This window comes from Nycticebus coucang, chromosome 7 (genome assembly GCF_027406575.1).
Source record: "Nycticebus coucang isolate mNycCou1 chromosome 7, mNycCou1.pri, whole genome shotgun sequence".
Classification (NCBI taxonomy): domain Eukaryota; kingdom Metazoa; phylum Chordata; class Mammalia; order Primates; family Lorisidae; genus Nycticebus; species Nycticebus coucang.
In genome coordinates this window covers 79,308,402-79,332,823 of record NC_069786.1, presented here as the reverse complement: position 1 = coordinate 79,332,823, position 24,422 = coordinate 79,308,402, and the positions used below count along the sequence as shown (strand labels likewise).

Below are 24,422 nucleotides of genomic sequence, written 5' to 3'. Positions count from 1 at the left end.
AATTAAAGGACAGAACCTAACCTCCACACTGATGCAAAAGATAAAACTAAGCAATGGACTCTCACAAAATAAGACGAATAGAATACTACCACACTTATCAATTATCTCCATAAATGTTAATGGCTTGAATTCCCCACTGAAGAGACATAGATTGGCTGACTGGATTAAAAAACACAAGCCATCCATTTGCTGTCTGCAAGAAACACACCTGGCTTCAAAAGACAAATTAAAGCTCCCAGTCAAGGGTTGGAAGACAATTTTTCAGGCAAATGGAATTCAGAAGAAAAGAGGAGTTGCAATCTTATTTTCAGACACATGTGGATTTAAAGCAACTAAAGTCAAAAAAGACAAAGATGGTCACTTTATATTGGTCAAGGGAAAAATACAACAAGAAGATATTTCAATTCTAAATATTTATGCACCCAATTTAAATGCTCCCAGATTCTTGAAACAGACCTTACTCAGTCTGAGCAATATGATATCTGATAATACCATAATAACAGGGGACCTTAACACTCCTCTTACAGGGCTGGACAGATCCTCTAAACAGAAATTAAACAAGGATATAAGAGATTTAAATGAGACATAGAACAACTGTGCTTGATAGACGCATATAGAACACTCCATCCCCAAGATAAAGAATACACATTCTTCTCATCACCCCATGGAACATTCTCCAAAATTGATCATATCCTGGGACACAAAACAAGTATCAACAGAGTCAAAAGAATTGAAATTTTACCTTGTATCTTCTCAGACCATAAGGCACTAAAGGTGGAACTCAACGCTAACAAAAATGCTCTATCCCACCCTAAGACATGGAAATTAAACAATCTTCTGTTGAATAACAGATGGATGCAGGAAGAAATAAAACAGGAAATCATTAACTTCCTGGAGCATAACAACAATGAAGACACAAGCTACCAAAACCTGTGGGATACTGCAAAAGCAGTTTTGAGAGGAAAATTCATTGCTTTAGATGCCTACATTCGAAAAACAGAAAGAGAGCGCATCAACAATCTCACAAGAGATCTTATGGAATTGGAAAAAGAAGAACAATCTAAGCCTAAACTCAGTAGAAGAAAAGAAATATCCAAAATCAAATCAGAGATCAATGAAATTAAAAACAAAAGAATCATTCAGAAAATTAATGAAACAAGGAGTTGGTTTTTTGAAAACATAAATAAAATAGATAAACCATTGGTCAGACTAACGAGGAATAGAAAAGTAAAATCTCTAGTAACCTCAATCAGAAATGATAAAGGGGAAATAACAACTGATCCCACAGAGATACAAGAGATCATCTCTGAATACTACCAGAAACTCTATGCCCAGAAATTTGACAATGTGATAGAAATGGATCAATATTTGGAATCACACCCTTTCCCTAGACTCAGCCAGGAAGAAATAGAGCTTCTGAACAGACCAATTTCAAGCACTGAGATCAAAGAAACAATAAAAAATCTTCCAACCAAAAAATGCCCTGGTCCAGATGGCTTCACTCCAGAATTCTATCAAACCTTCAAGGAAGAGCTTATTCCTTTACTGCAGAAATTATTCCAAAAAATTGAGGAAGAAGGAATCTTCCCCAACACATTCTATGAAGCAAACATCAACCTGATACCAAAACCAGGAAAAGACCCAAACAAAAAGGAGAATTTCAGACCAATCTCACTCATGAATATAGATGCAAAAATTCTCAACAAAATCCTAGCCAATAGATTACAGCTTATCATCAAAAAAGTCATTCATCATGATCAAGTAGGCTTCATCCCAGGGATTCAAGGCTGGTTTAACATACACAAGTCTATAAACGTTATCCACCATATAAACAGAGGCAAAAATAAAGATCACATGATCCTCTCAATAGATGCAGAAAAAGCATTTGATAAAATCCAGCATCCTTTTCAAATTAGAACCCTGAAGAGTATAGGCATAGGTGGCACATTTCTAAAACTGATTGAAGCTATCTATGACAAACCCACAGCCAATATTTTACTGAATGGAGTAAAACTGAAAGCTTTTCCTCTTAGATCTGGAACCAGACAAGGTTGTCCTCTGTCACCTTTACTATTCAACGTAGTGCTGGAAGTTCTAGCCAATACTATTAGGCAAGACAAGGAAATAAAGGGAATCCAAATGGGAGCAGAGGAGGTCAAACTCTCCCTCTTTGCTGACGACATGATCTTATACTTAGAGAACGCCAAAGACTCAACCACAAGACTCCTAGAAGTCATCAAAAAATACAGTAATGTTTCAGGATATAAAATCAATGTCCACAAGTCAGTAGCCTTTGTGTACACCAATAACAGTCAAGATGAGAAGCTAATTAAGGACACAACTCCCTTGACCATAGTCTAAAAGAAAATGAAATACCTAGGAGTATACCTAACGAAGGAGGTGAAGGACCTTTATAAAGAAAACTATGAAATCCTCAGAAAGGAAATAGCAGAGGATATTAACAAATGGAAGAACATACCATGCTCATGGATGGGAAGAATCAACATTGTTAAAATGTCTATACTTCCCAAAGCAATCTACCTATTCAATGCCATTCCTATCAAAATACCAACATCGTACTTTCAAGATTTGGAAAAAACGATTCTGCATTTTCTATGGACCCGGAAAAAACCCCGTATAGCTAAGGCAGTTCTCTGTAACAAAAATAAAGCTGGGGGCATCAGCATACAGATTTTTGTCTGTACTACAAAGCCATAGTGGTCAAGACAGCATGGTACTGGCACAAAAACAGAGACATAGACACTTGGAATCGAATTGAAAACCAAGAAATGAAACTAACATTTTACAAGCACCTAATCTTCGATAAACCAAACAAGACCATACCTTGGGGGAAAGACTCCCTATTCAATAAATGGTGTTGGGAGAACTGGATGTCTACATGTAAAAGACTGAAACTGGACCCACACCTTTCCCCACTCACAAAAATTGATTCAAGATGGATAAAGGACTTCAATTTAAGGCATGAAACAATAAAAATCCTCCAAGAAAGCATAGGAAAAACACTGGAAGATATTGGCCTGGGGAAAGACTTCATGAAGAAGACTGCCATGGCAATTGCAACAACAACAAAAATAAACAAATGGGACTTCATTAAACTGAAAAGCTTCTGTACAGCTAAGGAGACAATAACCAAAGCAAAGAGACAACCTACACAATGGGAAAGGATATTTGCATATTTTCAACCAGACAAAAGCTTGATAACTAGGATATATAGAGAACTCAAATTAATCCACATGAAAAAAGCCAACAATCCCTTATATCAATGGGCAAGAGACATGAATAGAAGTTTCTCTAAAGATGACAGACGAATGGCTAACAAACACATGAAAAAATGTTCATCATCTCTATATATTAGAGAAATGCAAATCAAAACAACCCTGAGATATCATCTAACCCCAGTGAGAATGGCCCACATCACAAAATCTCAAAACTGCAGAAGTTGGCGTGGATGTGGAGAGAAGGCAACACTTTTACACTGCTGGTGGGACTGCAAACTAGTACAACCTTTCTGGAAGGAAGTATGGAGAAACCTCAAAGCACTCAAGCTAGACCTCCCATTTGATTCTGCAATCCCATTACTGGGCATCTACCCAGAGGGAAAGAAATCCTTTTATCATAAGGACACTTGTACTAGACTGTTTATTGCAGCTCAATTTACAATCGCCAAAATGTGGAAACAGCCTAAATGCCCACCAACCCAGGAATGGATTAACAAGCTGTGGCATATGTATACCATGGAATACTATTCAGCCATTAAAAAAAATGGTGACTTTACATCCTTCGTATTAACCTGGATGGACGTGGAAGACATTATTCTTAGTAAAGCATCACAAGAATGGAGAAGCATGAATCCTATGTACTCAATTTTGATATGAGGACAATTAATGACAATTATGGTTATGGCGGGGGGAAACAGAAAGAGGGAAGGAGGGAGGTGGGTGGGGCCTTGGTGTGTGTTACACTTTATTGGGGCAAGACATGATTGCAAGAGGGACTTTACCTAACAATTGCAATCAGTGTAACCTGGCTTATTGTACCCTCAATGAATCCCCAACAATAAAAAAAAAAAAAAGAGTTAAGCAACTAAAGGTTAGGTTTTGCACTGTGCAAGTTCGCCCTGACATGTGCTCTTAAAAAAAAGACAGCACATCCTCACTGATTGATGATGATTCTTCATATATAAGGTGCCCAGGAGTATATAATACATTTAAAAACAATTTTTGTAATAAGTTATTAAGATGTTTAAAAAATGTTATAGAGTCAAACCTCAGTTACTTAAACAATTAAATAAGGTACAGAATTCTCTGATGGTGTCAGTTTTAACTGAAATAAATTTGGGGGAGAGTATATTTATATGTCCTTTCACATTGCTATATGTACACTAACACTATGTATATTATTATGTACTTATATATTTAAAATATTGTTTATAAAGAGAAAAACATCTTTCAAACACTTATTTCTATAGCATTAGTCCTTTAAATGAGATTCAGAGCCTAACCATCATTAACTTCAATGGGAATTACAGAATACAGGCTGAAGTTATTTGTAAATTAAATTTTTAGAAGGAAAGGGTTTGCTTGTGGTGATTATGCATTTTTGCTGTTCTTCGTTGTTTTCAGAAACTGATCAAACAGTGCCAGCTGAAGATATTTGAAATGCCTACATTTTTGCAAATATAAGCAATTCTTCTTCTTCTTCTTTTTTTTTTTTTGTAGAGACAGAGTTTCACTTTATCGCCCTGAGTCGAGTGCTGTGGCGTCACACAGCTCCCAGCAACCTCCAACTCCTGGGCTTAGGCGATTCTCTTGTCAGCCTCCCAGTAGCTGGGACTACATGTGCCCACCACAATGTCTGGCTATTTTTTTGTTGCAGTTTGGCCCGGGCTGGGTTTGACCCCGCCACCATCAGTAGAGGGGGCCGGCGCCCTACCCATAGGCATGGGCTCCGCCCAGCAATTGTTATTTTTTTGTGTTTTATGTCTTTTATGTATATAGTAGAAAGGTAGTGTTTTACTCACTGTAATATTGATGAAAGATCTCTTTGATGAAGAAATTACAACTTCAAAGGCATGGCTTCTCAGAAATTTGAAAAACATAATAATAGCATTAAAAGGAATGAGCCTAACTTGATCTTAACTAGCTCTTGATCTAATCAAAATATGGGGGATTTTCATGTTTCTAGTAAATGTTGTTTATTTTATTTAAAAAAATTATTTTGAGGACTAGCTTGATGTCACTGGTATATTGTTTTTAGGCATGAGCTAACACATTCACTTTCATGGGCAAATGCTTAACATGAACTAAGGTGACATTATAAATTGGCCAGCCCTGAATTCCACTCATGGAAAATTTTATAGCTTATTTTTCCAAATGGAAATTTTCTGGATCAATTTGAAACATTATCTCTCTTTTTTTTCTTTGTTTTCTTTGTTCATTCCCTCATTCTCTCTGTTCAGTAAATTTGTGGATGCCACAGTCTTTTAAAAATATGAATGTAGTCCTAGCTGCTTGGGAGGCTGAGGCAAGAGAATCGCGTAAGCCCGAGAGTTAGAGGTTGCTGTGGTCGGGTGGTGCCTGTGGCTCAAAGGAGTAGAGAGCCAGCCCCATATGCCGGAGGTGGCGGGTTCAAACCCAGCCCCGGCCAGAAACTGCAAAAAAAAAAAAAAAAAGAATGTGGTTAAGGATGCTTTTTCCTTTTGGTGGGGGTGGGGAGAAGGCAGTTATTAGTAGGAGTAATAAAAGATAATGCCAATGGTAATAATGATGATAATTGAAAAGTCAGTATTTATTGAACTTTTACTATGTACCAGGTACTGTGCTCAGAAATTAATATATTTATATTCTTTTCTTAAACCTTGACAACAACCCTCTGAGTTAAAAATAATTTCAACTAACATATTTTTATGTTGTATTATTATAAATGCTTTACATGGATTAGCTAAGATGGTTTAGTTTAGCATAATAGCTGAAGTTTAAACATTTTTTAAAAATCTAAGTGCTATATGCTTGACAGAATTGTCAAAATCTATTCTGATTCCATTTAGTTATTAGGGCAACCTTAGGAAATAGTTATTATTCTCAAGTTTCTTTTACAAATATGGAAACTGAGGCATAGAGATATTAAGAAAATTATCTCATGCAGATAGCAAGAAAGTGGAAGAACCAATATTTAAACCTAAGTCTTTTAAATATCTGATTATATGAGTATTAAGATTTTATGATTTGCCCAATTACAGATATAAAGGTAAAAATGCCAAAGAGTGAGTGTTGAGTGCTTCTCAGAGAATATGGAAAACAAACGTGTGTGAAATCAAAAGGGACAGGTGCACTTTCTCCTTTCAACTTCAAATGCTGTTGACATTTGAACCATACACACCCTCTTTGCTGAAGAAGTAGGGTAGAGGTAAGGAGAGGAGGAAGCTTATTCTTCTCCCACCCTCATCCCAGATCTTTTCACTATTAATGCTATAGAATGAATTTTCTATAATGGCGGGGGGTTTTGTGTGTGTGTGGGGGGAGGGGGGGTTGTTTTTGTTTGTTTGTTAAAAAGCTTAGTTGATTATCTTTTCATTTGCCTTTTCTTCTTTGATACATTTTTTTCTTGGCTCATCTGTATCTTTGGCAGGGATGCTTCCAAATTTTGAATATGTTTTCATATTGGGATGTCATTCATTTAAAGGTTTATTCCAAGGTTTGACAAGGCTAGTAACCTAAAGAGATCTAGCAGGATTTCCTGGGGTTGTGGGCAGTAGGTATATGTTGTGTACTCCTGGAGAGAGTACAATCCTGCCAACCTGTAATAGTTATTATTTTAAATTTAAACTGGTATTTGAAAATATAAAGAAGAAATTGGCTTTAAATTTATGGAATACAGGAAAAGAAGACACTGCATTTGAATGTTTTGTGGCCTCAGTTTCCTCAGAGGAAAATGCAAAGCCTGAACCAAGTAATCTCTATAATACCTTTTCACACTACAACATAATTCACGTTTATACCTACTACAAAATGGAATCAGAGTAGGTTATGGCAACTCTGTGCATGCACTCTTTAAAGGAAACATCCTTTAGACCTCAGACATTAAATCACACTAAGTCAAACCAACTTAGAACTCTGCAGAAAGGAATTGCAAGTGAACACATTTGTGGGTAGATGAAAACTGGCTGGCGTGCAGTCGTTAGCAGTGGGTGACAGTTTTTCTGGATGTGGAAAGAACAGAGAGCTGTTTTGGAATGCCTTTGAAGTTTTTTTTCTTTCAGTTCTAAATACCTGAGATTCTTTACAATTTTCATAACAGAATGATCTATAATTTCTGCTGGGTCCTAAAAGGGCACATATGCTTTACAATTACGGAATTCCAGGGTACTTGTAAATTAGCCTACAATAAGAGAAAGTAATAAATTGAAGAGAATAATTCTAAAGTGACTCTAAATTACCTATCTTTAAAATCTCTTTGAAACACAGGAAACAGAAAAAAAATCTAAATGATATGACTAAGCGAATAGTATGGTGTTATTTATTTGAATCACATGCTCTGTCATGGTTTAAAATAAAGAATAAAGGGATGAGGGAAGGAAAGAAGGGAGGAAGAAAATTGAAAGTCATTGTGCATATCCAATGTGTCAAGCACGAGTGTTAGAATCTTGAATTGTCAGGAAAGCCAAAGATTTGCAAACTAGAAGGTTCACTCAACTCATTCTGTAGCAGCCTGTGGTCATCATGCAGTTTGACTGGGATCTGGGAAAATAAGATCACAAGGAGATAAAGCTAGAGTTCGCAGAAAAGCTTGTGTTCTAGCTTCATAATGTCAAAAAACTGATCAACGTTCATGCTCAGCAGCAAATATTCATAAGGCAGACTATGGATGGAACTCTGAAGCACGAGGTTGTCGAACAATCCAGACACAGTTTAAAGAGAGACATTTGATGATATTCATTCATTTATTCCTTCACGCAGTCATTCATCAACCACTTATTATCTACAATGCACAAAAGCCTAGTAGGGAAACATATCTCAGATATAAGAAACTGTAATACATGATAGAAAGTGAGTCATGTTATAGGAAAGTACAGGTAAGGTTTGCGGTTGTTCAGATTGTGAGAGCAGGGAGCATCACATGATTGAAAAAATGGCCTTGAGCTGGGCTTTACAGGGCAGTTGTGCCTGCCTGCTAGAAGAGATTCCTTGTTCTTCAGGCCTGCACTGCACCATCCATCAATATGCAAGGGCCTTTATTCCGTGGTAGCCCGCAACACGTTTCTTCTGTTTCTCTCTACCTGGACACATGCTGCCATCAGCAAAATGCTCTTTATGAACTGAACTGGTAGTGGAGAGGGTTGGTGGCAAGTGTCAAAATTTGGTGGAAATGGGAAGAAATAGGGGTCAGGTGTATGCTTAGTCTGGGAAATTCTGCCAGCTGATTCTTCTTACACAGCCATGCCCCTCATTCATCTACTTGGAAGTCATTGCTCATAGATTATTCGAGATAGTAGAACATCAAAACTAAGGGCAACATTATCCCAGGATCATGAAGAACATGAAAATTCATGAGGGGAAATATCGTATAATAAAAATGATATGTAAAAAATTAATAAAGAATATGCATATATGTGTAGCTATATAATGAAAAAAAATCCTCAAAGTAAACATTTTCTTAGTAGTTGTACTTTCGAACCTACCCAATTTGTAAGTCTAATTTTAGAGTTTAATATAGAGATTAAAATGAAAAGACAAGGATGAAACCTTTTGTTCAAGTTTATGGTATATCAGGCATTTGTCTAAGTGATTGACAGATATTTTCTCATTTTAAAAATATAGAAATCCCAAGTAACCATGATTATTTTCCTTTTTTTGGAGATGAAGAAATGGAGGCTTAACTATTTTAAATAATTTTCCAGAGATTATACATCTCCTTACAGGAGAAACTGTTACTCTGTCCAAAGCAGGCCATTCCAGAATATATGCATAGGAAAGGTTGCTTAAAATTAATACTTAATAACTTGAACTAGATATCCCACATGTGTGATATAGGTCAATTAATTAACCAAGTAACAAATGTAGAAAAAATTGTCAACTTTTTCCACTTACGTTTCCATTTACAAAGCAAATGCCAATCTGAATAATCATTCTTTGCTTTCAAAGTAAATGTTATCTGTCCCCAGTTCCTGAATCTGACATTTCAGACAGAGAATTCTTAGCCTCAGTCAAGGTGTATTACAGTAATCACTCCTGATCAAAATAGGAGACTACATTTAATTTAATAAATGTTTAAAAATGGCAATAAGATTTTTCTCTACCCTCTGACCTGATATTTTCCCGTGGTAAACTAAGATAAATTTATCTTTGTTTTGTGTTCACTGACCTTTGTGGGAGTTTTGACTTCGCTGGTTTTGAGTGGTACATAATCTCTCTAGGCAGGAGACTTGGTTACTGGGTATGCCTTGAATGGTACATAATCTCTCTAGGCAGGAGACTTGGTTACCGGGCCTGCCTTTTATCTAGTAAGCAATTTAAGATACCACAAAATATCCCTGGGAAACCTGTGCTAACCACTTATCATTTTAATTAATTTATTCTGACTTTTGTATTTGAAATATTAATATAATGATAAAAGCTAAGATAATGTAAACACAATGCCATCACTATGATTTAAATTTAAATAAATTGAAAAACTTGTACTTTTATCTTGCATATTAGCATCTTAAGCAGTGATAAATACTAAATATTCATGGCTCAGCATGTTACCTCATTTCTATTATAACTAATTGTCTAATGAGGCTTGGTGAAATTCTCTTTTGATGCTAAAAGCCCTTGAACATATTTAAAAAATATAAAGTCATAATTGAGGGGTTAAAGAAATACTTTTAGGAGGCATGTGCAATTTTAGCCAACACATTAGTCTTTAAAACAGCGCAAGTATTTTTAAGCTTCAATAATGGAAAAAACAACAACATTGGGCGGAATGAAACAGGAAATGTTTAAATTGTTATTGCCTTAGGCAGAAACTGCTTCAAGTTATGGTATTAAAAATTGTATCATATTTTGGCTCTTACTATTGCATAAATGGTTGAATTATATTCTTATGTATTTTTCTCTTTTACATGGTTTTCACATTGAAGCTAATCTGGCTTTTACTGGCATAAAATATTTTTCTTTCAACTCCCAGATCAGCTCTCTAAAATAATATTTATCAGTTTCAACTCTCCTGAAGGAAATCACCAACATCCATGGAACCTAGAAAAAATAATCCAGTTGAGAAGAAAAACAATCTCATTTGATTCTGTGTCAAATGGGAAAATGGAATGTTTATTTTGAGGAGATAGCTCAAGGCATAAACTATTTAAGTAATTTGTTTTACTGTTGTTTTTATATCAATAAAAAGCTGACTTTAGTCGATTGTATTAATACTGTTGAGATCTTAATATTTATATTTAGAAGGAAGTTCCTTTATGTTTTCTTATTGTCTTTTAGAAATACTTATATTTCTATATCTTCAGTAAATGTTAAGAAGTTAAACTCCTTTGCTTTTTGCCTGCATTAGCCTTAAGTGCTGAGAAAAATGCAATCAATCACTTTCCAGCAGACATAAACTCATTTAATTGCACTGAATGCTCAACCATCACATTATATATTTCCAAACATAATTTTAGTATGGCTCAACATGATCTAAAATTCCATTCTCTACAGCCAATAAAAATAATTTTTTGGCCCAGATCCAAAGTATGCCAAGTTTAACTTGCATATCTCAGGACTGTTTTAGCATAACAAACCCCAAAGGATTAGCAATCTTTTCCGCCCTTTTTCCTTGTTCCATTCAAAAAGGAGAATGAGAGTACTAAATTAAGTTCTAAAAACATTCTTTTGGGAAAAATAGGTATATTGTTACATATGTATACATGTTTGTATGGATAGATGGAAATTTCTCTTAGTAGATAACAGTATATAGAAGCTAAGGTCTTGGTACTAGAGATGTCTTCGTGCTAGGAGAGCTCATTTCTACTGAGCTGTCATTGCTTCTAGCCTTCTCAGAGGACTGAGCAAGAAATAGATAAACAGTTATATTCTACATTTAGTAAGTTTCACATGTAAATGTATTAACACAATAATTACAAAAATGCTAGGAAGGCTATGTTAACCAGTTTGACAAAAATATTTCAAATTGTATATAAAACCAGTGTATGGTGCCCATGATTGCATTAATGTACACAGCTATGATTTAATAAAAAAGACACTCTATTATAAATACAAAAGAGCAAAAAAAAAAAAAGAAAAGAAAGAAATAGATAAACAGATAGATTTGTCCCCAAACTCAAAATTCGTAGCTAGCATTTTGATATTATACATACATATATGAAATTTATTAATTGACAAGCTACGTCATGCAAGGCACTGTTAAAGAAATGTATGGAATACAATGATGAGTTATTCCCTCAATATTGAACATAATGAGAGCGGAAAGTTAGTCAATGGTGAACAAAAAGAAGTAAAAGAGCTATTGTAAAATTAAGAAAAAAAAAAGAACTACTGCAATTACGTTTGTCTTGGTATAGTGGAAGTAAAGTTGGTCAGCAGCCACAAAGAAGAGACATCTCTCTCAGGTTTGATTATCAGAAAAAGCATCTAGAAGCAGGAGATATTCATTCTAAGGGTTGATGTTAAGCAAGAAGTACTTGGGGGAAGAGTCTAAAGGCAACCTATTGTAACTAAAGGAATTTTAGAATTTGCAGATTCCTGGAGGGAGAACATGGTGATTTGGGTGAACTGAAAGTGGTTCAATGAGGCTGAAGCCTGAATGTGTGTTTAGGTAGTGAGTGAGTGGGTGGGGGATTTTGAGAGATATAGCTGAACTATATTTTATATATGTATATAATTTATAAAGGTTACATATAATATATTTCATTTTATATACTATGACATTAAAATGATTGACCATCTTGAGGGCACCCTGAAGCCACTCAATGATTTTAAGCACGTGGGGTTTCTACACTTAAGAAGCTTTACTTAGTTGATTATCAGAGATAATGTGTGGATACATAATTACTATCCAAGGTAGAAAGTTTTATGTACTCTGGGGAAATTAGAGAAACAGCAGTATATGAGTTAAGGGTTGAAGTTTATTTCTACTTAAATAGCTCAAGTAAATCTTGGTGAAGGGAGGACATTTTGGTTGGGATTAATATTCATTAGGGTTCTAGATTATCCCTTTTATTTATTACTGATTATTTTGTTTGTAAATCACTGCAAATATAAATAATACACAGCTATCATTCTCCCGATGTTGTAAATCTTGCTTCTGAAAAATGGTATTGTTGTGTTTTGATGTGGCAAAATTTATTATTAAAATTTCAAGATAATGCTGAATTATACATTTTCTTTGACTTTTCTGTTTAAGGTTTCAATATGATTTAAAAATTGCAGTTGCGGGCGGCGCCTGTGGCTCAAGGAGTAGGGCGCCGGTCCCATATGCCAGAGGTGGTGAGTTCAAACCCAGCCCTGGCCAAAAAAACAAACAAACAAAAAAAATTGCAGTTGCAACAAGTTTTTAGAAAACTTTTAAATTGAATATAATTTCAAAGTCAAAGTTGCAAGCATAGTACAAGGAAGTCCAGGAATAATTATTTATATTTTTCCCCATTTACCATTCTCTCTCATGCTTTGCATACATAATTAAACATGCATATAAACATGAATTTTTATTATATGGATATGATAAAATTAAACATGCATTATATAATACATACTATTTTATCCATCATTTGTATGTCTGTAGCACAATTATTAAAAATAAGAAATTTAACACTGATTATTATTATTTGATCTGAAGTTCTTATTCTAGTTTTGTCTTTGTCCTAATAATATCTTTTATATCTATGTTATTCTTAATCAAGGATCAAATTTAAGATAATATATAGCATTTAGTTGTTATATTTCTTCAGTCTTTTGATCTGCAGCACATCTTCAACTTTTCCTTGTGTTTTTCACCTTGACAATTTTATTAAAGTACAGGCCAATCCCACCTTGGTTATATTTGGTGTTTCCAGACATAAGAAATTAAAAATTTTTATTTCTACTAAAATGAGATGATTTTTATGACTTTGGGTCAGGAGGTACATAGTACTGTTGTCCTATAATGATGCAGTAACAGTAATATCCACATTTTTGAATTCTTTGAATTTTAAAACTAGACTATATAAATACCCTACTACCTCCTTATCAAATTTTACACACTGGTTTTAATATTAATGAATTTTCTAACTCTGTCAGTCCTTTGATATTTATTACTTGGTGCTTCCTGATAAGGAGGATCTTTTTTCCCCAGGTACTCATTCATTTATTTATGTCAATAATGACTCCTGGGTTCTGATTTTGTTCAATGGGTAATAATACATTGCTATCATTTCCTATTCTGATGCTCAATTTTTCCCAGATTTGATCAATGGAGCTTTTTCAAGCTTTCCCCCACATTCTTTTGATATGTCCCTATTATTCTCTGAATGCATTGTTGCTTTCTAGTACAATATATTTCAAATTCATCTAGTACTTTGTCTACCCAGTCCTTGATTTATGCTATTTTTATGAAGAATCTTGATTACGTTTAGTAGTGAATGGTGTATAACAACAAAAATTTGGGTGGTAGGTGTCCTGATTACTATTGGTATGCCATTGCTTCTTGGTCTTCTCACTGGACATAGCTAAAATTGTACAGGTAGCATATATTATATATAAAAAGTGTACAGTTTATGCCATTACCTCCAACTTCTATCTAGTGCCATAGGATCTAGTCTAGTCCTCCCCTTTCCATATGTAGAATTCCCTACCCAATCATGAGCTGCCCGGCTCTCATATTCCTCAATATTCTTTGCCCAAATAAATTTGAATTTTATTCAAATAAAATAAATAAATAATATATTTTTGTATGTAAAATGATTATGTATAAAAGTAAGAATATGGAGAAGAATAAACATGCATTAGTATGCAAGACAAATTTTATGAAGGGGGAAGACTGAGAGAAAGCTGGTATTTTCAATGTTTAGCATTCTAAGAGCTACAGTAAAACACTGCGGTACTGGTATAGAGAAATCAACAGAAGAGAGATAGAGCCAAATAAACATGCAAGTTAAATGTATGATAAAAATAACATTGTAAACTAGAAGGGAAAATAAAGAATATTTAAAATAAATAGTATTGGAATAGTAGGTATTTGGGTAATTTGGAAAAATAGAATTACGTGATAATGTTGAGAGTATGCTTTAAATTCTATGTACTATTAATTCATTCCCCCAAAGAGCAGTATTGTTATTTGGAATAGATCTTTGTTTAATGATGCAAAAATATGTCAAGTATTTATTATTTTTCTTTCATGAATAGAAACACAAGTGGCAATTTCTACAGTTGAATGGAAATATACAGTGCCTGAAAATAGGAAAAATAGACAACTGACTATGTGGTCTATAATTTAAAGGCACCTATGACTAAACAGCATCACATCAATCTGCCATAATTACTTATTGTTAGAGTTCTTGATAACCATGTTCTGAAATGTAATAGCAGGTATTTATCATCTGCTAATATGTTAGCAGTTTTTTTTTTTTTTTTTTTGGTCAGATTAGCTGAGTCACAATACCATTTAGCACCAGTGAAACACAGAACAGTTAAGTTTCTATGAAAATCAAAGTCAGAAGAAAATATGTAGAATATCAAATCCAGATAGTTGCTGCAGTTTTGGGCTTGAACTTCCAGAAATCAAAATGGGAGCACTGGGATTCTGGAAGTGAATCTCAAAAGAAAGATACATAAAAGACAACTTGTGCCTAGTTAAGGTATATGTCCAGGACCTACAGAGTGTCAGTCTTTGTGTGTGTGTGTGTGTGTGTGTGTGTGTATACCACAAAAGAAGGTTATTCAAGCTTGGTAGATACTGAACAACTTTGTCCTAATTTCTTCTTGGTTTATACCTCTGTTGAGTTCATGTACATGTCCTCCCCAATGAAAATATTCCTTAGAAACTTTAAATCAGGCATTAAAATTGAAAACAAACAAACAAACACCAGCAGCAATAATTTCTTTGAAGCAAAATATTGTCAGGTAAACAGATGGTCATATTTCTCCTTTCTGTGATCTCAAATATTTGAACAGTTAGCCCATAACTTCCTTTTATATTTTCTTCCATAGGGAAAATTGACTGAAGTGTTTCTTTAGTACACCTAAACAGGAAAATTGCCTCAATCTCCCTGGTTTTCTTGGACTCAGAACTTTATGTCTTACTGAACATGTGGTTGTTCTAGCACAGAAATTGCTTTCATGAAGGCTACAGTGGCTTCATGTTTATCACCATTAATGGAAATGCTTCTTTTCTTCTTCTTTTTTTTTTTTTTTTTTTTTGAGACAGAGCCTCAAGCTGTTGCCCTGGGTAGAGTGCCATACAGCTCACAGCAACCTCCAACTCCTAGTCTCAAGCGATTCTCCTGTCTCTGCCTCCCAAGTAGCCGGGACTACAGGCACACGCCACAATGCCCGGCTATTTTTGTTGTTGTTGCAGCCATCATTGTTGTTGTTTGGCAGGCCTGGGCTGGATTCAAACTCACCAGCTCAGGTGTAAGTGGCTGGTGCCTTAGCTGCTTGAGCCACAGACACCGAGCCTGTTCTTCATCTTTAATTGCTCCACAGCTTTGGTACTAGTGACAACTTTCTTTTACTTGGCACCCGTTCACTTTTTTTTTTTTAATGAACCATCTTTTTTTTTTTATTGTTGGGGATTCATTGAGGGTACAATAAGCCAGGTTACACTGATTGCAATTGTTAGGTAAAGTCCCTCTTGCAATCATGTCTTGCCCCCATAAAGTGTGACACACACCAAGGCCCCACCCCACTCCCTCCTTCCCTCTTTCTGTCCCCCCCCATAACCATAATTGTCATTAATTGTCCTCATATCAAAATTGAGTACATAGGGCACCCGTTCACTTTTGTTGTAGGACAAATTTCTCCTCCTGACTTCCCAGCCTTTCTGACGTCTTTGCTGGACACTCTTCCCTGCCCATCGTCTCAGTTATCCGGGTTTGTTCTTGGAACTAATCTGCATGTTCTCTATGAGCAAGACTATCCACACTCATCGTTTCATTTTATGTAGTGCCCCTCCCTCACATTTCATACTTCCACCTGCATCCTACCCCCAAACATTTTCTCTCTAGAACCGATTTCCTTCCGACTTTGTCTTTCAGGTAAGCAGTTCACCCTTGGTGAAGTTCTAATCACTGGCTAAGCCCTGCAAAACATCATAATTCCCTCTCTGAGTCTTCCCTTTTCTCCCTTCTGTGCTTTTTTGTCCCTTTTACTTATGAGTACACTTACTGAATTGTATTGAAATTGCTTTAAAAATTAGAATCATTTTTTCTCTTAAGCTTCATAAGGAGAGTGTTTTAATAATCATCATTCTCTTGACACTTAGAAGATCCTTTGGCACACTGGCAGCTGAATTAAACCATATTACTTTAAAAATATTATATAAGGCAAAAATTTACCTAAACTCAAAATTTACCTTCCAATATGCCTTAGGAATGGGCCCATTGAAGACAACATAGGACTCCTTAGTAAGACCAATACTGCCAGTTTTTTCTCCATTGCTTGGGCAGACTATTATTTCTTTGATTTTATATTGGGTGAAGAAGCTGTTATAAGAAAAGTCTCTGTATTTAAATACAAGCAGCATTCAAGAAGATTAACTTCTTATATTATGAGAGGTCTTGAGATTGGAGATCAAGGGAACAGCAGATTCACTTCCCCCAGAGCTCAGGAATAACTGGGGGAAAGCCTGCTCTGAGAGGAAAAGCAAGAGGAATTCTGCAGTGTTTGGAAGGGTGAACAACTTGACCGTGAAGGTCCCTTCAGATTCGAGGAGTGTGTGGTTCTATTTATAACAAATAATTCATTACCTCAAGGTCAAAAAATAGGTGGCCATGAATTCCTATACTGAAGCAATGTGTATATTCAAAACAGTAGTAATGCTCTGTATTTGCAGGACAACTGTGGAAAGTTAGTTCAGAAACTCCACAAATGTAAGGTAAGCATTAGTTAATAATATTTAGTTAATAATATTGACTAAATAATAATTAGTTAATAATAGCCCATCAGTGAAAAATAAAATTAGTTATCAAACAGGTGCAAAAGAAGTGAAGATAAAAGTACAAAATCATTATAAAGCACAATGAGAAAGAATCAAAGTGAATTATACTCGATGGCCCCAACCCTGGAAGGCAGTAGTAATTAAATGTATGGGCTGTGAAGGGAAGCAGTCCTAGATTCAAGTCTTTGCCTGGCCAGTCTTAGCTGTATAATATTATCTATCTCTAAAACAGGGAGACTAGTCCCATCCCATATTGTTGTTGGGAGAAATTAATATAATGGGGTCTATAAGAGCACTCGGCAGTGTCTGATACAGGTGTGCTCAATAAATGGCAGTAGTTATTTTAGTGAAATTATAGGGGATTATATGTAATCTCGTAGGTAGCTCTGAGCTTGACAAACCTGTCAATGAACTTTTTAGTCTATCTAGCCTTTCTATTGAAGAGGAAACACTATGTGATTTAGAAAAAAAAGGTAAGAGGGTTTATTAATCAATTAACTTTTTATGATTGGGTTGCTGTGGGCATGATTTTAAAGAGAGAAGTGCATTACATACACACCTCTGAATGGGAGAGCCCTTTCGTGTGTTAGGGATACAAGTACAACTTCATTTGTATATTTACTCTGGCCAGGTTTTTTCCCCTAGAGTTTCAATCAAAAGTTTTTTTGGGGCGGTGCCTGTGGCTCAGTCCGTAAGGCGCCGGCCCCATATGCCGAGGGTGGCGGGTTCAGGCCCGGCCCCAGCCAAACTGCAACCAAAAAATAGCCGGGCGTTGTGGCGGGCGCCTGTAGTCCCAGCTACTCGGGAGGCTGAGGGAAGAGAATTGCTTAAGCCCAGGAGTTGGAGGTTGCTGTGAGCTGTGTGAGGCCACGGCACTCTACCGAGGGCCATAAAGTGAGACTCTGTCTCTACAAAAAAAAAAAAAAGTTTTTTTGTCCATTTCTGTTCAGTGAAAATTATACAGCAAGCAACTGATAAAATTTGAACTTTAAAACCTCCAAATGTTTATTCTTCTACTTGGTTCAGTGATCTATCCACGTGTGACGCTTTTATTGTATGAATGACCGAAACCAGACAGATGTGTCTCCGGAATCCAGTCTGAATTGTTGTGAGTGTTCTACCTAAAAATTTGGTCAACCAAGATGCTGTTTTCTTTAGGGATGCTGTTAAAACTAAGATTATGATCATGGCAAGGTAGTGCAATATGCTAGTTAGAACTGGATTCAAATCCTATTACTGCAACACACCAGCTAACAACAGCCTTTGGCAAATTCTGTAACTTTTCTGAACTCTAGTTTTCTGGAGTGTGAAATGAAGGTATGAAGATATATCTTTTAGGTGTGTTGTGTAGAGTTAACTGCAACATGCATGCTAAGTATGGTACCTGACACATAAGTGACTGACAAACACATGTCAACTTTCCTGCTTCCACATTTTTCATGGGGTTAGGTGGAGAAAAGTGCAAATGAGTAAAGATTGTTATTGTCTAGGACCATTGAGCAAGATTAAGCCTCATACTGTTGAAATGGATGCAGACTTTCTAAGATAGACTTGATTTCCAATATTCTATTCTATTAGGCTGTATATCAGATAATGCAGTAAATAATGTGTCAAGGATTGGGCTTGGGAAAAAGTCACTGGCCAGTTTAAATCCTATATTAATATAGGATAATTTGACTTTGAATTTAGAGTTTAACAAAATGAATGTATAAGTAAATTGCAGCAAATATGTCATAGAACAATTAATAGTAATGATGCATTGTATAAAAAATAAACATGTCATAGAATAATCAATAGTAATGATGCAATAGTAATAATCAATAGTAATGATGTATGAAAAACAAAGTGGTGTTTCCAAATAGGAGATTGGCTAGGATAGATCATTACAATGGACTTGGGAGTCGGGTGATAGTCAGTGGAAGCAAAGAGAAAAGCTGGAACTAGAATGAATTTTTTGAGGAATGAGGGTACAAATTTATGTGGTCTATATTTATTCTCTCTGCTAATAGCTCATTTTTGTTTTATAAAGTTAATAGGAGTAGTAAACTATTTCTATAAATTTGTGTTATTTACACAGAACCTACCATACATGCTATTGAAAGTTTGGCAAACTCAGTGGCTGCTTCTACTCAAAGTCAGAGTGAGTCATGATTATCTCTATTGCTGTCCGTTTCCCAAAGCTTGGAGAAGTCAGTAGGTTAGCATTTAGGAATTTTCCATTTACTGACATTGATTCAGCTCATTTCTTGGTGGTAGTTCTGCACATTTTATTCATAGGCATTACTGGAAACTTAAATCAGATCTGAAGGAAATTACTGATTGAATTTAGAGTCATGTTGAAACCAAACAAAATATGGAGGGAAGCTAGTGAGAATGGCTCGGTATTGAAGTTAAGGTGAGGACTTAGTGATGGACTTCAGAGCTGCAGAGAAACTAAACAAGTCAGCTAAACTACACAGCTAACTACACTACAACTAAACTACACATCTTTAAACAACTTTTCACTGACTGAAGAATTGCAGATAAGAATATTGTTGGCACGTTTGGGGAGGATTGGAAACCTCTGAGTCACATGCTCTTAAACTTTGATGTCACATGGATCATTTTTCTAATTATAACACTTAAAGGCCTGAACTTTTCTAATTCTGAAGGCTAATGAGCCATGAACCATAGCATACCATTTCATCCACAATGTTTGCCTTTTGTTTTTTTTTTTTCTTTTTTTGAGACAGAGTCTTATTCTGTAGCTCTGGGTAGAGTGCTGTGGCGTCATCATAGCTACACAGCAACCTCAAATGCTTGGGCTCAAGAGATCCTTTTGCCTCAGCCTCCCAAGTAGCTGCGACCCCAGGTGCCCACATAACACCCAGCTAGTTGTTTTCCTATTTTTTAGAGACTGAGTCTCGTTCTTGCTCAGGCTGGACTCCTGAGCTCAAGCAATCCACCACCCTTGGCCTCCTAGAGTGCTAGGATTACAGGTGTGAGCCACCACACCTAGTCCACAATGTGCTTTCTAAATCCTATGTTGCTATATGGATGGTAGTTAGGGCATGCCCTTCTTCCTATTCTGCTTTTTGAATATCTATTCATCCTTCAAGCCCTTGTTCAAGGACTTCCTTTTAACTCCAGAGAATTTTACAGAAAGGCAACTGCTTTTTGCCATATTCCTTTAGCTACCCCCATGCAAAAGTCATTTCCTTTTATAGTAGATTTATATATTGCTTGATTACACACTGAGCAGTGGGCGTTTGGCTATGGGAATCTGTTTTACATGATTTCCTTTGTTGTTGATGATGATGTTTTCACAGGATGTCACACTATTCAAAGGAAGTTGTTTGACTGCCAGCTCTAAAGGCTGTCAGAACTTGTGGGAGTGCTAATTGGAGCCAATCAACTATTAACTGACCTGCTTGTACACTTCAGTGACAATGAGGAATTTCTCCTACTTTGTGAAGTAGAAAGGCTCATTTCTGATGGATTTAAATAACTGGGGAGTGAGCCAACGTAGGGAACATATTTTCTTTCTTACTGGAAGCTATAAATCTGGAATTTAACATTAATTTATTTAAGAAAATAACAATATGGTATATTTTGTTATTGAATTAATGGCTAATAAACTTTAATTCTGACACATAAGTCAAGAGAACCGACTATAAAACTATTTAATGGATAGAATCTTCTTTTTTCCTCTTAGGTAGAAAACATATTTGGTGAAATTGAGAACCGTTTCCAAAGTGACACTCAGTTGTAATGTCAATATTAATATTCTCATTTGCTGTGGTTTGAATGGGGCCACTCCAAAATTTACTGTTAAGAGATGGGGCCTTTTAAGAGGTGATTAGGCCAGGAGGGCTGCTTCATCCTTAATGGAATTAAGACACTTGTAATAAAGGTGTTCTCATTTGGTTAGTTCCTCTGCCATGTGAGGACACAGCAAGAAGGCCCTCATCAGACTAGTTGCCATCACCTCGATCTTGAACTTCTCAGTTTCCAAAACTGTGAGGAAGTAAATTTCTGTTCTTTGGTATTCTGTTAAAGTGGTACAAAATGGACTAAGATACAATTATATTTGTTCTCATGTATGTAAAGTTCCTGATTTGAACAAGAGTAATGACAAACATTTTAAGATGAATCACTTATCTAAGTATTAGATGATGTTGAAGCATTGCAAGAGATCAGTAGGAGTCTATTTTTAGGTTCTTACAGTCGGATATTCAAATCCGAAGGAAATGTATTTTTGGTATAATTTTTCTTGATTTATAGTTAGAAAGAATTATATGCTCAGATATTTTTCTCAGTGACTGCATTCTGTAAAATGGATTTATTCATGAGTTGAACAGATTTGTGAACAGAAAATTACAAGATGATAACATACACACATTATGATACAACACCCACTGCAAGACAAGCAAAGACAATGCTGTGATGTAGGTGCAGGTATCAGAATTCAGATGGAGCTGTGAGAGAGTCATCCCTCTGAAGAGGTGAGCTGTAGTAAAATCTAATCAAGGAGAAGGCTGAAGAGCATTTTAGAAAGAGAGAACAGTATGTACATATAGGCAGGAAAGAGTATGGAGTGTTTGAGGAACAAAATGCTGCCAATTGGTGAATGAACCAAGAAGTCATAGTTTTGAGATTGAGAGTACAAGTAGGTGAGGGCCAGATCGGGCAGAATGTTAATGCTGTTTGGGGTACCCCTCATTATACACCCCCTGAAAGGTCTGAGTAAGAAAACTTCATGATGTAATGAGAATGATGTGCTTTTCTCTCTTCAATTTTGATGCGTATGACCTTTTCCCTGTCAGCCAGAGATAGCCATCTGCCTCCTGCAGGGATGGGGAATAGGATTAATGTTATCACGGATGAAAGAAAGCAAAGGCAAATCAGAAGCCTTTGAATACTCTAATGGAACTTTTGGGCTCCCTGTAAGAACTTTGTTTATACCAAAAAGTATTTCCTGAATTCCTGAAGCTCTACATGATCAAGATTGTGATCAAGGGCCATAGACTTGAACATACAGTTTATTATAAAGCGTAGATGAAGGGAGATGAAAAGATTTTCTGTCATGTAAGATGGGGAAAGCGTAAGTCTTCTTCCCTGAGGAGGGGACCCAAATAGAAGGCATTAAATGCAAATGGTCAAAGAGGTCATTTTGACCTGTTCCCTGCAAGGTAAAAAAGCCCCAGGATGGAGAGCATATTTGGTTGAAGATGATTTAGTGAGTTAGCAGTGATGGGGTAAAAATGGCTGTATAGCGTGGCCAATCCCAAGCCCTCCTCAGTGCCTGCCTGTGTGAGATGGAGGGCTTAGGAACTGTCAGCTCTGTAGGGATTTTATAAGTCAGCTGAGGTGGGGTGGTGTATCAATCATTAGCCTGCCATGCCCATGGCAGAAGGCCAGGGGAGCCTATACAGATGCCTAAAGATTAACAACTTCAATAACAATCCAGATGGATGATGTGGGTGAGACTCAGAGGATCTTGAAGCAACAGCAAAGGCAGTGGTTGACTCCATCAACTGCAAATGACCATAGTTCCCAGATTGAGGCAATTGATCAGAGCAGCCATGGATTTTAGCTGTAAGTGTCTACAGTGAACCAAGTGAGACAGACAAATGGCATTATTGCAGAGACCAGAGGACCTGTGCATTTGCATCTGAGACTATTTCCTGTCACTTCAATGTCATAGAAAGCCATCTCCTTATAAACTCAGATAGGTCCTTGAAGGAAAACAATGGATTGGAAAAAATGTGAAAGATTGCATATTTACTAGGTATGACTTAGTTTTTAGAAAATGAATATTTATTGATGATGATAAGTAGCATGTATGATTACTTTGTTCATGGATTCATTTATTTCATAAATAATCATTGAATGTCTCTTTGTCCCTACAATGCCTGAGGAATACAACAGATACTAGAGTATCTGACTTCCTGACTTCAAATACTAGAGTATCTGAATCCCTGACTTCCTAGAGTTTACAGTCTAGTGTAGGTAGTTCTAAGTTAAAGCTATAAGGAAAAAAGAAACACAATTATAGCTCAATTAGAAAAAATAAAGATGCCACAACTTTTTTCACATTTGAGAATTGTACTGTATTTTCAATCTTACAACAATGTGGATGAAAATTATTCTGGTGGTATGATGACTGTTGTGGTGAAGGAAAGCTAAAAATGACTACAGAATTTATTCTTGGCTGGACACTAAATTTAAATAACTTGACATTTTATCATAGGGTCAGTCAGAGAGTCACAGGATTGTAGAGCTGGAAAGCCTCTTAGAGGTCATCTGACTCAACCTCTTAGGTTGACTAGTGAGGAAATTGATATACACTGAGTTGAAGAAAAATATGCTGCTAAATCTGGGGTTTAAATATATGTTCTTTGATGTTAGTACAGGGTTCTTTATAACAGAATGGAACTTCCATTGGATCTTAGGAAATACCCATTGAGTTGCCTGTTCGGCTCACCTTACTATCAAAAGGTCCTTTGCAAGAGTTTCTAGGGTCGTTTCTCATAAGTATTGGGAACATCATGGGAAATGTTATGATATTTCAGTCCATGGATAATTAGGAGAAAATAGACCCTCACTGGAGTGGTTAGTTCTTCCTGCATATAATGCTAAATATATAGCTCAAAAAGAGCCTATGAAATTTCAGGGGCAGAGTGCCCACCAATGTGACAACTTACATAGTAGGGAGTAAAAGCTTGGGCTCAGGCATGAGACATCTGAGTTCAAATTCTAGCTCTGTGCCTATCAACTAGTTTCTTAACCAGTTGTGAAACTTGTAGAAAAAAAAAAGTGTTATAAAAAATGAATAAAATGCTGAAAGTTGGGATGGCTTATTTGGAAAAGATAAACCAGATTTAAGTTATCTCAAAATTAACTTATCTCAAAAATGATACCACTCTCGCTCATTTACATGCAATAATTTTTCTCTGTGAAGTAAAGTGGCAGAGTTATGGTCAGTTTATTGGGAATAATTCATACCATTCTATTTATCTTGTGTTATAGTTGACCAAGTGGTGTTCCACTTTACTGATATAATAGTTATAGATATGACAAATGAAAATTATGGTAGTGTTTGCATTTAATGTACATATTTTACTTTTCTTGGCTTTATTAAGATCTAGATGTTTCTTTTCTGGGGGAGTATTACATGTATGTTTCATCTTTCATGTATGATATGTCAAAAAATAAAAGGAACAACTAAGTTGAGGTGTATGATGTACTCTGATCACAACCAAGTTTAGTTGTGGGAGGTACTCCAGTCTTATATGAACTAG

General features: G+C 35.9%; 1 protein-coding gene across 4 annotated transcripts in view; it reads left to right on the top strand.

Moving 5' to 3' along the window:
* PDE1A (phosphodiesterase 1A) overlaps positions 1 to 24,422 on the top strand; it is a 402,616-nt gene that overhangs the window by 86,458 nt on the left and 291,736 nt on the right. The gene's annotated exons all lie outside the window — the stretch shown is intronic.